Consider the following 17,062-nt stretch of genomic DNA (forward strand, 5'->3'; position numbering starts at 1 on the left):
GGCAGTTTGTTCGCCGACGGGCTGGAGAGCGGTACACGAATGAGTGTCTGCAGGCAACAGTGAAGCATGGTGGAGGTTCCTTGCAAGTTTGGGGCTGCATTTCTGCAAATGGAGTTGGGGATTTGGTCAGAATTAATGGTCTCCTCAATGCTGAGAAGTACAGGCAGATACTTATCCATCATGCAATACCATCAGGGAGGCATCTGATTGGCCCCAAATTTATTCTGCAGCATGACAAACGACCCCAAACATACAGCGAAAGTCATTAAGAACTATCTTCAGCGTAAAGAAGAACAAGGAGTCCTGGAAGTGATGGTATGGCCCCCACAGAGCCCTGATCTCAACATCATCGAGTCTGTCTGGGATTACATGAAGAGAGAGAAGCAACTGAGGTTGCCTAAATCCACAGAAGAACTGTGGTTAGTTCTCCAAGATGTTTGGGCCGAGTTCCTTCAAAAACTGTGTGCAAGTGTACCTAGAAGAATTGATGCTGTTTTGAAGGCAAAGGGTGGTCACACCAAATATGGATTTGATGTAGATTTTTCTTCTGTTCACTCACTTTGCATTTTGTTAATTGATAAATATAAACTATTAACATGTCTATTTTTGAAAGCATTCTTACTTTACAGCATTTTTTCACACCTGCCTAAAACTTTTGCACAGTACTGTATATTCGTTTGACATACTTCCATGTTAAATACAAAGTTTTCATGCATTTTTAATATAAATATCCCTTATGAGTGCTGAAGACATAAATCGATGACTATCAAGGATCCCGACCACAACTCACCCTTTTAAAATGTATTAGCAATAGCTTTCACTAGAAAAGTCATTTGTTAGGCATGTTAATATTATCAGGACATCGATCAATATTTTTGAGCCACACTGCTTAAATTATTTACCACAATGCAGTACTATGGCTTTAAAAACACATGGTGCATTTTAGAACACATTCACAAGCTTGGTGTGATTACTAAAATGATTATTTAATATTTTAAACTATGCATATCACATTTTGGATCACTGTTTGGCAGTATAAGCTTTCATTACCAGTTCAAAACAACCTCCATAAATTGAGTGAATAAGAATAATGCATTGGATTTATTATTCATGTTGCATTTAAACTTTGCTTCAAATTTGCTTGGCTGAGGGGATGTTGTCTGACCATCAGACCTCCCTTTGGTTTGGAAAAATATTTTGGGATTAACTGCCTGGCAAAAGAGAATACGTAGGTGCAGTGAATGGAAGGCAACCACATTATACAGTACGTATAGGTTACCAGTAAATAAGGACAGTGATCATCTTTCAAACCTACATTTGCAAACTTCATTAAGTGGTTTGACCCTTCTGAATACAATGTTGGTTCAATGTCAAGTCCGAGTTAACACAAACTAAACATAAAATAAGCACTTAAATCACAAAGCACTTGTACTGCAATGCAGTAAAAAAAAAAAAAAAAAAAAGATGCAAACTTTGCACAGGAGCAAATACCTTTAAAGCATTGCTCTTTTGGAACTGCAGTCTCAAATAGACTTTCAATCATGCCTGCCCCCTGGATGTCAATGCAAGGATCAGTGTGAGTCTGTCCTCAAGTTATTATAGCGGTCAAACTGTAGAGGAAGAGCAAAACAAGACAGCAGATGGCAATTACTGCAGACTCTGCTTTGTGCAGAAAACGTGCCACCCGTCTGGATGAGAACATTTACAGTTCTTTCTGCCAGTCCGAATTCTCAGGTATTAACACAGAAAGTATAAGAGCCGTATTTACCTGGGGAATGATGCTCTTATTAGACATAATATAAAAGCTCCAATTTGACAGAGCAATTTTATTTCTTAGTTTATGGATGAGCTGTGAGGTCCTAGCAAACAGGAATTCCCATGGCCTCGGGGCTCAGAGACACGTTTGCTGGCTGATACTCAACTGCATAAATATCTGATTCTCTCCTCATTGTTTGGTTCTTTAATGAAGCCACTTTCCACTAAATGCAATATGCTGTAGCTTATTTCTGTAGCTTAGATATCTGTTGTTATATAATATACAAATAATTGGTTTCCGCAATATGAGTCTGGAGATGCAAAATGTAACTGAAACATATTTTCATACTTTTTTTTTTATTTGACTGGCACAATCCAGTTAAATTTAACTATGCGAGTATAATCCACTTACATTTCACACCTCCATCAGGTGTGACATATAAACTTTCCATTGTATAAAAATAGAGGCCCAGCTCTTGCTTACCATTCACACAACTGAAATAACAGACTTCAAATGGACTGCTGGAGGGTCTGCTTGACACTTCGTTACCTAAAGGAACTTGCTTGCTGTTCCCTTAGTATACCAAAGAAATGAGTCAGCCTTTAGAGGTTCACACTGCATTAAAGCTGGAGAGGGAGAGACATCTTTAACATCTGATCTACCAATCGTACAAACGTTCTATCCTTCCACAGAATTACAAAGGACTGCTTGGTGGTTTCCTCCCTCACCCTTTCTCATTATTTTTTTTATTTGAAAAATGTTGTGTGCCCAATTATTTTATCCCCAGTTTTCTCCACAATTGGGGATATCCGTAGGCTCAGTGGGCATCCTCCGATCCCACGACCAAGCCAGCTTCCTCTTTTACATCCAGGAACTCGACAGCCGATTTACCAACGAGTTGTCGGCCTCTGAAGGACAAAGGCCAGCCCTGCAGGTGTCTGCTCTGAGCTCACTGGATGCCTGACCAGCAGGATTCGTTGTAGCTCGATGAGGAGAAGCAGTCCCTGGCGGTTTTGCCTCCCTAACCCACGGGAGCGCCAGAGTCAATGCAACGCTTCCTTTGGACTCCCCAGTAAAGACCAAACACCCAGCACAGCCAGGACGCGAACCTGTCTCCCTAGCCCTTGACATATAATTTAGAATCTCAGGAGGACATAACCATTAAAAACCTTGGGCCTTATTCTAAAGTCAGGTGAAACAAGTATTCAGGTAGCTGGTAAGGCTTAGAATGACTAAACAAATGTTTATTTTTTTCCTTTATCTGATGATTGCTTACTTCAGCTGGGTAGACATTCTGCAATAGAAACGTGAACGACTGTTCTTAAACTAGTGGTTATTTTTCCTGAAAGGCTGTGCCTGCTTTCTATTGTTTGTGCACACAACAGTCCGGTGATGCTGAGCAGCTTGGACATTCCCATCTTCCAGTGCTCCAGTGAGATATTGTATTAATGATGCAAATGGTAACAGCTGCCCTACTTGACATGGCAAAAAGCAGCGGGTGCCAGATAATCATAAAAATGAAATGGCTAAACAAAATGTAGAGTAACATGATAGGACAGCTGAGACGAAAACAGTAGGTGTATATTATTTTGGATCCTTTGTTTGGTGATTTGGATCTACAGAGTAATCAAACGTAATAAAATCTGTTTTTTTTTTCTATTATCTGGAAAATTGCTCAAATTGCACTTTCAATAACCAAGGCATGATAATGGTAACAATGGACTTTTTTGTACATAACTGAAAACCACTGTCAAAACTGCAACTGCACTTTCTCCTGTGATTCAGAACAATGAAAGAAATGCTGTCTCCTTTAAGGACGATGTAATACTCCTTAGATTCTATCCTTTGCACTAATAATATTATATAATAAAGAATCCATCTGACTCATTCTTCCTGGGGCACTTCACAAATAGCAATAGGCATCTAAGACAGAGCAATGCCATTGAAAACAGTGTTGAGTTCCTTCGATGGTAAGCAGGGAGAGTGCTCTTTCTTATAAAATACAACATAAACAGATGGGATGTTTATGACAAGGTGGTCACCTACTACATTCTGAGGAATGACAGGCAAACCCGCTGGAGAGCCAGCCCCGGATCACAGCAATCAATCTGACTGAGACACAGTATGGAATATACATGAATTTCCCAGCTGACTGAAATCTATTCTGACTGTCTGGATTATGCAGTGTCCAAGTTTCTGACATGTACTGAATGCAGCAATATTCAAATGACCTCCAGCAGCAATCCATATCATTGGCCAAATTAAATTAGTGATTTCATTGCCAGTGAATCTAAGGTGCAATGAATTCTCTTGGTGGGACTGATAAAGCCTGTTCCTATAACCTTTGACATGAAACTAATGAAATAATGATTTATTAGACATTTACAAGCCAAAGTGAATTCAAAAACTCACTACGTGTGGGGCAAAGATTGAGCATATAACGCTGCATTAATTCTAATTATTTAATTACACTGTACTATAGGTTGCTTAGTTAGAAATTAAAGAACAACTTTGAGGCATATTGATTGTAATGAGCAGGCACAACGTGTCACTATGCAGGTTTACTGTGTTCCACTTACATCTTTACTATCCATTTCCTTGCATGTACTGTAGATCTGCATTCTGTCAGGAATTAACATAATCAAATCCCAGCAAGATCTCATCTCCCGCCTCCTTTTCCATGCTTCGGAGCAGTGATCGACACTGGAATTCCTCCAACAAGCCCAACCGGGATTAACAGTAGGTAGACAAGCAATCAATAGTGCTTTTGCTAAAGAAATACCAACCTGGACAGCCACACGTAATGCAAAAATACATTAAGGCTAAAATACTGTAGCTTATACATAAAAACACGTCCCCAATGCAGTCGTTATAAAATGTTTTCTTGTATGGATGTTTGTTCGTTTTGAAGGTATCTTACAAGTAAATTAGGAATGTTGTAGTGTGTTTAATTTTCTACATTTAGTATTAAACACGTTTAAACATTAACATATTGGCAATTTTTGTAACCAATCAAAAAAGGCAACATTAGAAGGCCTGCTTTTTATGATACGATATGTATTTTATGCAAAAATAACCATACAGTGTACTCTTCCTGTATAAACACCCAGTTGACCCAGGCCCGGATTAATTTATACGCAAATGACACAGTAGCGTAGGGCACCCAGCAGAATTGGGGCTCACACGAGGTCCACTTTTTGTTTGGGACATTTGACAAAAACTGCATGCAGGCAGTGCACTCACATATTAACTGTGTTCACTGTATTAGTGCATAACCGTAGATCTGACAAGAATAGTACAGGCTATGTAATAACCGCAGACAGATGGACACACATTTTTATATGGCAGTTCCACAATCGGGAGAATATATATTTTTCCCTTCATAATGAATTATAAAGTGCAATGCCAATCACATTGAATATATAAGCTTTTTTAAAACTGCAAAACATAAAAGTGCCTAATTTTGGTTTGAAAGTGGAAATGAATGGTTACCATGCACAGGCATGATGGGAAATACTGTACAGTGAATGCATCTGTATTTGTCACCTTTTTTTAATTATCTGTGCAAACTCCATGGCCGAACATGTATTTAAGGAAAATATGCTTTGGGCCTCTATATTTGACATGTACTCTATACCTTTGACAATGGATTAACGTTTAAGAAAAATGTTCAACCGTTTAATACTTAGAAAACATTTAAACGATTAAACTATTAAGCACCCCTATTCTGAATGACTTGCTGGATTGATCTCACAATTTGCGTATGCCTTCGTGGTGGAGTGGAAATATAACCTGCTCAGTTGCAGAAGCCACTAAACACGCCCACCTACTGGCTGAGATCAATGAGCATAATCCTGCAAGCACACTGGCATTATTTGCCTTGACGGGCAAACACCCATCTAATTGTTTTTTGTTGTTTTGTAGTTTTGACATGTGTGCAAGATTCAAGGTGTTACATTTATCCTTTTGAGCTTCAAGGCTCCCGTGTTTTCAGAAGGACAGTGACCAGATTAACTTGTTTCAAAAGGAGCACCACAGAAACAACAGTGGATGCAATCTGAAAAGACAAACCCTGAATGACAGGAATAAGAGACGGCTGATCCAACTTTACAAGGCTAATGAGTGACGAGCACATGGGTCCAAAATAAAGTCATGTGACAGGTGCAGTTCAATGAAATGATTCTTTAAAGTCAATACAATAAATTATTGATCAGATGAACTCAGGCATGATGACGAATGGAAATTGGCCTTAAAATAACACCTGAACATGATCGCTGGGCATTAGAAGACAACTCAGGTATCTCTGTCAGATACGGTTTCATGGAATGTAAGTTTCAGTGACATCTGATTGCATGATACTTAACATCACAGCTTTGGGTGTAATGCAGGTATTGGGTGGTACAGTATTTGAAGGATTTTAAAATCCAGAATTTGTTAAAAGAATAATAATGATACATTTACTTTTAGTAATATTTCAGGTCTTGAACAACTCTTTTACATGAATTACAGTATTAGAAATCTGGGATAACTGATTTGAAGAGTTAATACTGTTCATAAGGTGAATTGAGAGTTACATACAAACACAAGCTTGCAAGACCTTCTTGGGGTGAAACTGGGGTACAGCAATAAAATATTGTATTTAAAATTCCGTATTTACTGAGATTACCCCCAACTAGGCACTGCCTAAAATGAAATATTACTTAAAATAATATAAATTATTATAATCTTCTCAGATGTCTTTAAGGATAATGTATTCCAGGCTTTTTAATCCAAATACATAGCATATCACAATAGATATATGTAAAGCTAATATAGTACACAACAATAATAATTTGCGTGACTTCCCTGCACTGGCAATACACAGATTCAAGCAATGAACAACCATTAATAATACACTGATATTTTTAGCATGGCACCTCAGCAGGGTGTGACAAGCCCTGCATAAGCACATCTGGTATGAATATTGATCAAGTTATAATAGTTGCTGGTACACATTTCAGCCAAGCAGTTAACGATGCAAATTGAATGGTGTGATAAAACTTTCAACCCCAAACCATTGGGGTTTGTATGACAATATATAATTGATATCCTCAATAAATTCAATACCCACAGTAAAGCACTCATGAATTAACTATATCATGAGAAGCGTGTGGGGATAAAAGCGATTGCAATGATTCATCTCTAGCAGCCCTCTATAATATTGATTAACAGATCCAATTTTCCATTTCTAACACCTGAAGAGCCATTGCGTCTACAGTCGTTGAGATTAGCATAAATAATTACAGTTCTGTAAGTATCGGACCATATTAATGGATGCCTAAATCACAACTCATTATACACTCAAGAAAGGTCAGACTTGCTCCCCTATAGTTTAACCAATATGTCAAGAAGAATTGAGTAGTCACAAACCTGATTATCAGGTACGCAAACACCTTGCTGTGCCAAATGTTTTATCTTAGTTGGAAAGAAGGTGTTTTAGATCCCCATTATAGGGTTACTGTCTTTCTGTTGCTGAATCACTGGACTTATTTGATTAAATGTTATCAGGCCATACAAACAGATCAATGCTAAAATCTGAAGCCATACATTGCCACAAATCAATTTCTAAACTTGGAGGATTGACAGTAGATTCGTACTCAATGGGCAAAAAAGCAATTCATTCAAATAGACAAGCAGCACAGAATATAAAATGAGTTTTAAACGTAACAGAATGCAGCTTTGAATCATCAATTCCTTACAGCTTATGGGCTACCAAAACCCCCCCAAAAATCAACACATTATTGGCCATTTTACCACAGTAAGTTGGTTATAATGAGTAAGAGAATACATTAGTTACCAAATAAAGATGTATCACTCTTTCAGTTTGATTTTGCCTGACACACTCAATTTTCCCTCAATTTAAATTCTGCTGGGGTCACCACAATTTGGTGGGTGTTCTTGCAGTACAAGCCCGGAAAGCTCTCTGGAGCTCTGCTCAGCACAGCGATATTGAAACTCAAGTTGATGCCATCACAGGGCAGGTGAAGCAGCTACTGTACCTCCATGGCTGGGAGCACTTGAGCATGGACTTGCCCAGAGCAGCTGCCTGGTCACGTTGTTAGGAGTAGCTACGGACTACATGTCACGGTAGAAGAAAGAAAAACTAAACTCAGGCAAGCAATTTACTGTAGCGCTGACACATAATTGAAGATTCATTTAGGCATCAGGCAAGTAATAAACGCTGTTTACAGGTGCGATAAAGCCTAGCGGGCAGATGGACATTTCTGCAGTGTGTACTCCTGACGTCAGTCTCAAGGCAGGTAGCGCAGCGGGCAAGATCACACCACTCTATTTTGTTCTGTTTTCTCTGCAGCTTGCCAGGAGAGATGTCAAGCTAGCAAGCCCCATTATGAGATTGTAAAAAAACAGCGAGTGTGAATTTTCTGATTCCTAATCTACTGATCAGGAGCACTGAAGCAGCTCTACGAAAATCAAAAGCACCCGGTCAAAAAGAGAACAGTTGAATGGAATGCAAATAAGCCTGCATTTTAGTATTCATGTAAAGTATGTGAGCTGCTGAGGCATTGTTAGATGCTTTTTCAATTTGCCATTAGGATCTGTGGATTTAAAACAAAGGACGCAGTTATATTGTGGAAAGATCATTTTTAAAGAAACGCAACCCTTTCACGGTGCTTCAATGCATGTTATTTATTATTTATTAATAATTTTTAGTGTTCGAGAGAGAACACTATCTTCAAGGGCACTAATGAAGATATGTTGTTGAAGGGAAAGTGCATTTTCTTTTTATGCAACCCTAAGCTATCCTTTAAAGGTATGAAATCGAGCTTCACTCATCCGGTATTCTCTTAAAACACAACCTATCAAAGTGCAGAAATCTTTCTAAAAGTAGCAAAGCCTGATTTTTCATCTGGGTAGCCAGTAATAAAACTGGCAAATCATCTATGTTTCAGGTATATTGTTTTTATGGAATCTAATGATGATAAAAAAAAAAAAAAAAAAAATGTCTGGATCTGTGACATCTGACCAGGATGTCTGTTCAATATTTATTGGCTGCAGTTCACAACCAGGGGATCGAAGTGTAAAGGAGTCTTGTTTTCCTGTCACATCAGAAAATACACTGTATTTGGAATCCATTTGTCCTTTCATGTGGTACGCCCTTGAAACTACTCTGCAAGGTTAAATGCTCTAAGAGCTCTTATGAAAAAGGAATTGGGAAATTATTCATAATGCAAGATAGTGAATTGGGTATCTAGTGGGAACTGGGAGAGAAATAAATAACTCCAAAGGAGAAGTAAGGGTCATTTTCAGCAGCCATGGCTCTGGCTTCAATGTCCTGGAGAAAAAGGCGTCTTTATCCTCAGGTACTCCGAGGTCACTGAATAAATACACTGCATATCAAAAGAGACTAAACTTCCAAACCGAATGAATGATTGACCTTTCTGCATCTTACCAAAAAACATTAACAAAGGCTTTAAAGGAGGCAAACATTTAGCATGTCAGGCTTTGATCACAAAGCAAGTACAGCACAAGAATACACAATCACTTTGCTGGCTTACAGAATCAGAGGGCTCTACATTATGGCATCAAGTACAAACAGCTCCTACTGAAAATGTAAGCACAAGGAGCCTGTTTTTAATGATCTAAATGGCGATAAATCAAAAAACAACAACAACATGTAACTCATCAAAAAGAAACGGTTCTCCTTGGTATTTGTACTTTTACGAATAATACACCAAAGCTATTGTTTTTATAACTGTAGTGCACAGAGGGTGCTGCTTTAAATATATAGAATTGAGATCCATATTTTATATTTTGCATGCCACGAATTTATCAACGTTATTAAAGGCTCTTTTTTAAGCTTTACTTTAAGCAGGGCACTCAGCATGTGAGATCAAGGTTGTAACCAACTCATCAACAGGGTTAATGTTTTAATTGTAATCTTAAAAAAAATAACAACACAAATCTCTTCCTCATGGACTAAATGGTTTCGATAAGGAACTTAAAACAAAGCAGAACCTTTAAATGTGTTGAAAATAGGTGGAGCTGAGTATTACAAGCTAATCCTGACATTAGACCAAAACCAAAACAAGTCCCAACAGCTGGGTAAATAGCCCCCATGCAAACACTATGCAAGTCTATTTTCTCAGCTGGAGCAGATTTTCTATATCAGATATGGATTCTAATTGCTATGCATTGTCCAGTAAATGGTATTCAAAATGACTCCGGGTGGAGGCATTAACAATAGCACATCCTGACCTTCCAGCAAGACTGGCCCTCTAGGGTGCAGAATCACCAAACTCTCCCAGCAGTTTGACACATTAACAAGATTTTCAACTAATACAACTGATTTTTATAAAAATTATAATTTGATTCCTAAAAATTGTTTGCAGCAGCCTACCTCTGTTGAATTTCATAAAATGTGTTACACCTGATTACTGACACCTGAAAAAAAACATACAGTGTACAGTACGTACCTCCCTTTGAGATAATGAACCTAATAAAATGAAATATGAGCAACCAGATTCCTAGTTAGGTTCCTGTGCTCTCTCTGTGTACAAATACAGTAAGGGGCCACAAAAAGAGACACACGCTCAAGTAGCCTTAATTACCACTACCATTGTTTATGAAGCTAGCAGTAATTTTGATAAAAGTGAAAAATGAGCCAAAATACTTGTGAAAAACGGCTACTTCCTGACATTTTGATTTAAATGTTGGCACAGCACATTCGATTTCTGGACGCCATCAACATCAACACAGCCCAGCTGCCAATGCACTTGCACGTGGAACAAAACATTGCCTTGCAAATTGGTGACCTGACATTCATGAAACTCGTTCGATCTGCAAACAAAAGAATCTGCCTTTGAATGACAGGATATTACAAATGTAAACAGCAAACTTCATTTTCATGAGGGAGGTTTTGTACGGATTCCTGTGAAAAATGAAGTGTGGTATACCTGGGGTACTTCTCAATTACAATAAGCCTAGAAAATTCGTTTCGTTAGTGGGTCTGGTGTAAATTTATAGAATGCAGAGGAAAAAAAAAAGAATATAACTATTTGGCATGTCTCCAGCTATTGGAAAATATTATCCAGGACAGAAATTTTCCAGCAACAGAATCAAATTCGAAGTGTACAGAAGAGGAGGCAACAGTTTAGACTGGTTGCCCTTCATGTTTAAATAAGGACACATTCCCCTGCATGCCAGCAGGGTGCACCTAGAGCATACTGATAGGGTGTTTGTTTCCAAGCAGAACAAGACAGCTTGTGTCATCCAACGTTCACCAGATAGGGGGTTGGCAGCATGTCTGTAAAGGTCATTTACCCATCACATCATAAAAGTCTCAAACCTTCTTAAGCACATGTTGGGTTTTTCAAAGTGTTGTATTCTAATGCTCTCTAGGCATTACGCTACTAGACTGACTTCTGTGGTTTATGTTAAAGTGGTTGTGAATTTATGGCCAGCATAGCGGTCTATGCATATATCCCCATAATATTTTGCTTGCTTATTATTTACTTTAATTGTAACTGTTTTATCATGTTCTCCTTGTAAGGACATCATTTGATTCTAAAGAGCGTTTTTTTTTTCTACATTATAGTTTTCTCAACAAGAAAGAAAGGAAAAATAAGTACAAAACTATAAGCAAAACTTTTTTTTAAATCTCTGAACCACAAAAAATGAATTTAGCAAACAATAAGGTGCATGTCAAAATGGTAATGATGTTGCAGTGCTGTTTTGTATGTCAAATAGAAGATAGAATGTGTCTCAAGTATATGGAAAAGTAGTCCCATGACAATTTTGGCTCTCTGGGCCACACCTATATATTGAGTCATTTATTACTTTAGAACAGAACCTTAATTCATAAAATTCCTACATACGACAATGCAGTGAACAGTACCATTACTGTTTACCCCAGTCTTTAATAAACGTCATTCAGGCATTAAATAACAATTATCCAAATCTGGTCCCTTCTCTTGTAAAAGCTGGCAGACTCCCAACGCTCTGGCACAAAGCTGGAATGTATTATAGGTTATAAACCTGCAAGAGACAGAGCCGATGAAGCAGTGCAGCAGCATGATTACAGAGGTCATAGATTTCATAAAAAGTCCCCAGAAGTTTCTAATAATTTGCTTACCTTATCAGAATGTATCTTCCATCACTGAGAAAGTCGTCAACCAGAAGGTTCACTTCATTAAAAGATTCAGCATAAAAAAAGCCCCGACCCTGACTGAATTGATTCTGCCAAGTACAATAACGTAAAGGGCTTGTGGTTTAGGTGGCTCAGTCAAAGGACAAAAGGACATGAACGTCATCCTGCACTAAATCAATGCGAACCCAGGACAAGCAACGAAGTACAAAAATACAACTGAACGCAGTTCATTGAATGCTATGTAAAACAAGTCTCAAACCTGTTTATCGCATCACAAGAACTGCAATCGTTAATTATGTGTATTGGCACAAAGTATGGCAGTGCCAGAGAGATCTGCCATGGAGACTGCATCACTTTCTCACTTGTGCCACTTGTAAGGCTCATGTGCAGAAAATAGCAGTGTCTACTTTTGCTGTAACTCGTCTGTGTATATGTAATGGGCAGTGCTGTGTGATCTGTCCTGTCCCGTCGCTGAGATGAGATGAAGTTAAAAGCTCTAAAACCACGAATGCAGATGAGCCCGACTCTTTTGCATTGTGGTTAAGACACTCGCTTGCAGTGTGCAAGGTTGCCAGTTTGCACCCAGCCTCCACTCTGTTACATACAAACAGAACGGTTTCTAGTGCTGTCAGCTAGTAGTGAACGCAGAACAGATGCCTGAAACATCCTCCTGCTGAAATAATCCTAAACAAACAAAACCCTGTGTCATTTTATAATGCCCTTTAAATTTAATGGAAGCAGTTACCAGTATAATCCTCAGTAATACTGGGAGACAGCCAGGTAGCTTACCATATAAATAGTTCTATTTGTAAATGTTTCTGAATATATGAAGTAAACATTTACTTTGTGAAACAGACCAGTGAGTCAGGTTCATCTGCTAGCGTTCACCTTACGTTTGACAGTAATCTAAACCCAGGAGTTAAGATCCTCTCTCCTCTTAGAATGCAGTGCAACTCAAATAGGTTCATTTGCATTAAGGGAAAACTACGGCAAAAGACCACTAGAATTATGTGTGAAACATTAGCTCAGCTGTAACTGCCTGAAAACCCAATTAGCCAAATTTTACAGTGACCTATAAAAACAACTCATAATCTGTTCCCTGTTAGCTTAAAGCATACATAGAGGTTCTGGTTTTCGTGTTTACGTGACATAGTCTGCTTACTACCCCTCAAGTGGAATTTGTAAATGAGTGTTTAACCTGATTTCACCCGAAAAGTCCAGATCCCTTCGCAATGCTTTGATGCAGTTATGAAGCAGGCATATATTCTTAATTCATGGTGCCAAAAGATACTGGCATATACTACTACTGTAGATGCTCTCTTAAAGCGTTTTTACCCACTGTGTTGAACTTTTACCAGTTTTTGGCTTTCTCCTTTCTCTGTTTATCCTTTGAATTCTCAAATATGTCCAGTTCACATCTGCTCTGCTGCTAGTGGCTGTTTGTGCTGGAACAGAGAGAGCAGGGGCTTAACCACTGCATTCATACAACAGTCCTGAGGTGAACGTGTTAACATCCACAGCCTAGATTCTCAAACCCAACAAAATCTGTGTGTCTCATTAAATATAATGAAAACTATACTCAGCATATTGGGATTATGGCATATCAAGTCTTGCTGTTGATTTCACAATACAGACTTGAATATGACCATTTAGGAATGTTTCATTGAAAGCACTGTATGTACCAGTTTAAAAGTAATATTAATAGTATTTCATTAAGGTAAAAATGTTCTTTCTCCTATTTTTTATTAAAATATTGTAATTGATGTAATCATAATATGACAACTTAGTCATAAAATCAAGGGTTTTTATTGTTGTTTTAGCAGGCCAGTCTTCTTTTGAGCTCAGTCTTTTTTATTTGTGCCACCCTGCAGTCTTGAATGAAAATATTACAATAAGGGGCAACAAGAAATCAACAGTGGAATAACTAACTAGATGCCTCGTGTGCTGCAGAATGCTCTTCAGTCTGTTGACACTGATACCACATGAAGGTGTTTCCAGTGCTGTGAAGATCAGGTGTGTGGGGGAGTTCTTGAAACATACTAATCTATTCTGATCTTGGGAATTGCCTGGGTTGGATGATTCAATTTTAGTAGGCTAGCCAATGATATTCTGATTGCCAAGTTTTGTTATCATGTAAACTTACAAAGCATGTGTATCTTTGTACAATAGTACATGCAATGCAGTATTTCATTTTCTTTAATGTGGAGGAGCACATAGATGCAATTATGCTGCAATCTTGGCATTGCCCTGACCTGAATCCTGTTTTACATAACCCCCTGAGAGTGGTGAGAGCTTGAAGGATATATTTTGTATTTCTGTAAATAACCCAAGGCTTCCTGGACACAAATTAACTCTGCATAAATAAAGATATTATATTGGGCAGCTACATCACTCGAACCAAGTACTATTGCTGATCAATCATTTTTTAACAGCCCTTATGGTGAATAACTGGGGCAATGATCAGTGTGTGTATAACCACTGCAGAACCTTGCACATATACAGCATGACTTCACTTTCCGATGGGTACCCTTGTTTGCTCACAAATTAAATATGGGCACATGTGCGGCCCTTGACTGAATAGAGTCAACCTCATTTATTGTGCTGTGGGACTAGGGCCAGTTCTGACAACCTTGACTGAAGTTGGATATAGCATCTGGAGCTCCTTCTCCATCTCGCTCTTGACAGGTGTTTAGTGTGCTCTCGGTCAAGGCAGATTAATAAGTAGAGTCTCATCTCATTAGTAAAACTCACTGCACTGCTCTGCAGATGCGATTCTAATTTTCATCATTCCTCTGTGCATGCAGCTATCGGAAGATGAGAGAAGAATACAAGCCTAGGACAGAAGAATTAGACAGTGACGGTCATCTGAATATCAGGTCTCTTTTTTGGACCTGGAAAGCAATGTACAATACATGGCAGATTTCCACATAGTTTATTTAATCAACACAGGAAGATGATATTTTGCTAACATATGTGAAATCAAAAGCTAGTTCTTTTTAGATTCCTACAAACAGTGTGTTACAATTGAGTTTTTAGTTAACATTTTAGTTAACATGAAAGGATCATGCTCAGCTATAGCAAAATATGATCAAGGAAGAGTTTTTATTAGTATTTCAAAAGCGCTAGCACAACGTTCAAAACCAAGACTGAATTCCAATAAGTGGAGTACAATATTGACTTCATTTAATGAGTGACTATTTTCACACATACACACACACACACATGTTTTAAAGAACATTTTTTGGGGTGTGAAATTCCAGCCTGTGGACTTTAACATGTTTACTTCAGACATAGGAGGTCCTCTGTCCTGGTACTGAATCCTTTCTCTTGTATAATAACCCTTGAACTACCATGTGAAAGAACTGTATGAATTAGTATGAGCATGGAGGAGCACTGGCACCCCTTTTTATTCGTATCCAATTAATTAGAGATCATTTTGCAAGGTCCTTAATCTCTAACTTGAATAGCTGCTAACTGGACAATGTACTGTATACTGCATCTGTTTTACAGTTTGTTCTTCATCACTGCAAGTCATGATGTCTAATTTTGAGGGTTTTTTAAAAAAAAATCGCCTTAGGAGCTTCAGACTAAGATCTTAGACGTGTGAGCAACACTGGTACTTACAAAAACAGCCCATGCCTTTTTAAAATAGTCACATTATATATTACAAAGCCACATTAAGAAATGCATCCTTAGGAATACCACAGTGCTGAAATTAACGGAATGTCTTATTCAAATGCTGCAGCTCAGGCCATTTACAAAGCTAGCCAAATAAGGGAGGAAATGGTTATAGTTACTGTAAGAAACACATCTTAAAAAGTAAAATCTGTAAAACGGTTAAAATGGGTGCAGGTCTAGTAGAAGCTTTCCACCCTTTCCTGTTTATGTATTTGTTTGTTTGATTGATTATTTTTATCATTCTTTTTAAAAGGAAACATTGTTGATGGCATGTAATACATGTAATACTTGTAAAGCGTTGTCCTGTATGTAACGTCACAGAGTCTGGTCCTTTAAGGGTTAAGTTCCATACATTTTAATCTGGCCAGCCCTCTCTAGTTACAATACTAGCAAGCTGCCTTCTGGCATGATTAACGTGGCCCGCTTAGAATTTTTTTTTTTTTTTTTTAATGAACGCAGTATTGTTTACATACTAGATAGAAAGTTTCGTTAAATTAAATCAAATGCTCAGTGTTTCATTGCATACTATGACATTGTTATTAAGTATACATTTGTAAGATCCATATCGTATAACGGAGACTCCCTTCATTTTACACATTACACTAACATTTAAAAAAAAGAATGGCATGTACATTCCCAGTGTCACTGCACAGACACAACGTGTGGATACTAGCACACTACATTTGACCGGTTGGACTTTCAGTTTCATTGTACAGATTCCAGTACAATGTAATGAACGTTATTCGTCTGAAATAACTGAATGGCATACACTTAAATAAAGATTGCAATGCAATTCCAGAGTTATTAAACAAAAACTTAGGACATGCATCAAACACGTCAGTTTGCATTGGTCCAAAACCATTGGACTTCGAAAGTAGAATATAAATAAATAGGTAAACTCAGTATTTACATTTTTTGTCGTGCATCCAGTAACAACATAGTTATAAAACATATGTATTTAAATATTCAATACTGTACCAGCAGCAAAAGATGTTGATTTCCCCCCGGTAACAATGCACCACTTCAAGGTCAACAAATGACATTTTGAGTAAAAACAACATACATGACTTTGTTAGAAACGAACAGAATATAACATTCAACAGAGTCCGCCGTTTGCATAAAATAGCCGGTCATTTGAGTTCCCTTACCTGTGTTTGAGAAGAGCGGTGGGGAGGAGAGCGAAGTGGACGTGGTATTGCTGGAGTGATGCTGTTGCTAAGTCACTCAGCACTGCTCACACTCTTGCAGCGCAAACGCACAGAATTCTAAAAGACAAATCCATTTTCAGCACGCCGCCTTTCCACGAGGGCTCCCGAGGTGGATTAACAGCAAATATAGCAAGCTACTGTCTGACTGTACTGTGCAATGTTAAATGCAGCGAAGGCAAAGTAACTTAAAGTTTGTCTGTGTGAATGCTTGAAAACAGTTAGCTCTGACAGAACAGTTTTATTTAATAAAGTATATAGTGAGAATGTACCTGT

At 38.1% G+C, this 17,062-nt stretch overlaps 1 protein-coding gene across 11 annotated transcripts in view; it reads right to left on the bottom strand.

Moving 5' to 3' along the window:
* Positions 1-17,062, bottom strand: part of LOC117411782 (plasma membrane calcium-transporting ATPase 2) — a 147,609-nt gene extending 130,547 nt beyond the window's left edge. For 2 of the 11 annotated variants that reach the window (XM_058988493.1, XM_058988489.1), the window contains exon 1: positions 16,730-17,055. The gene's annotated coding sequence lies outside the window, so the exon portion shown is untranslated. Of the gene's footprint in view, positions 1-16,729 lie in introns of all 11 variants that reach the window. The other 9 variants (XM_058988496.1, XM_058988495.1, XM_058988497.1 and 6 more) reach the window with 6 other exon arrangements.

The sequence above is a fragment of the Acipenser ruthenus genome, chromosome 16, assembly GCF_902713425.1.
Source record: "Acipenser ruthenus chromosome 16, fAciRut3.2 maternal haplotype, whole genome shotgun sequence".
NCBI classification, from domain to species: domain Eukaryota; kingdom Metazoa; phylum Chordata; class Actinopteri; order Acipenseriformes; family Acipenseridae; genus Acipenser; species Acipenser ruthenus.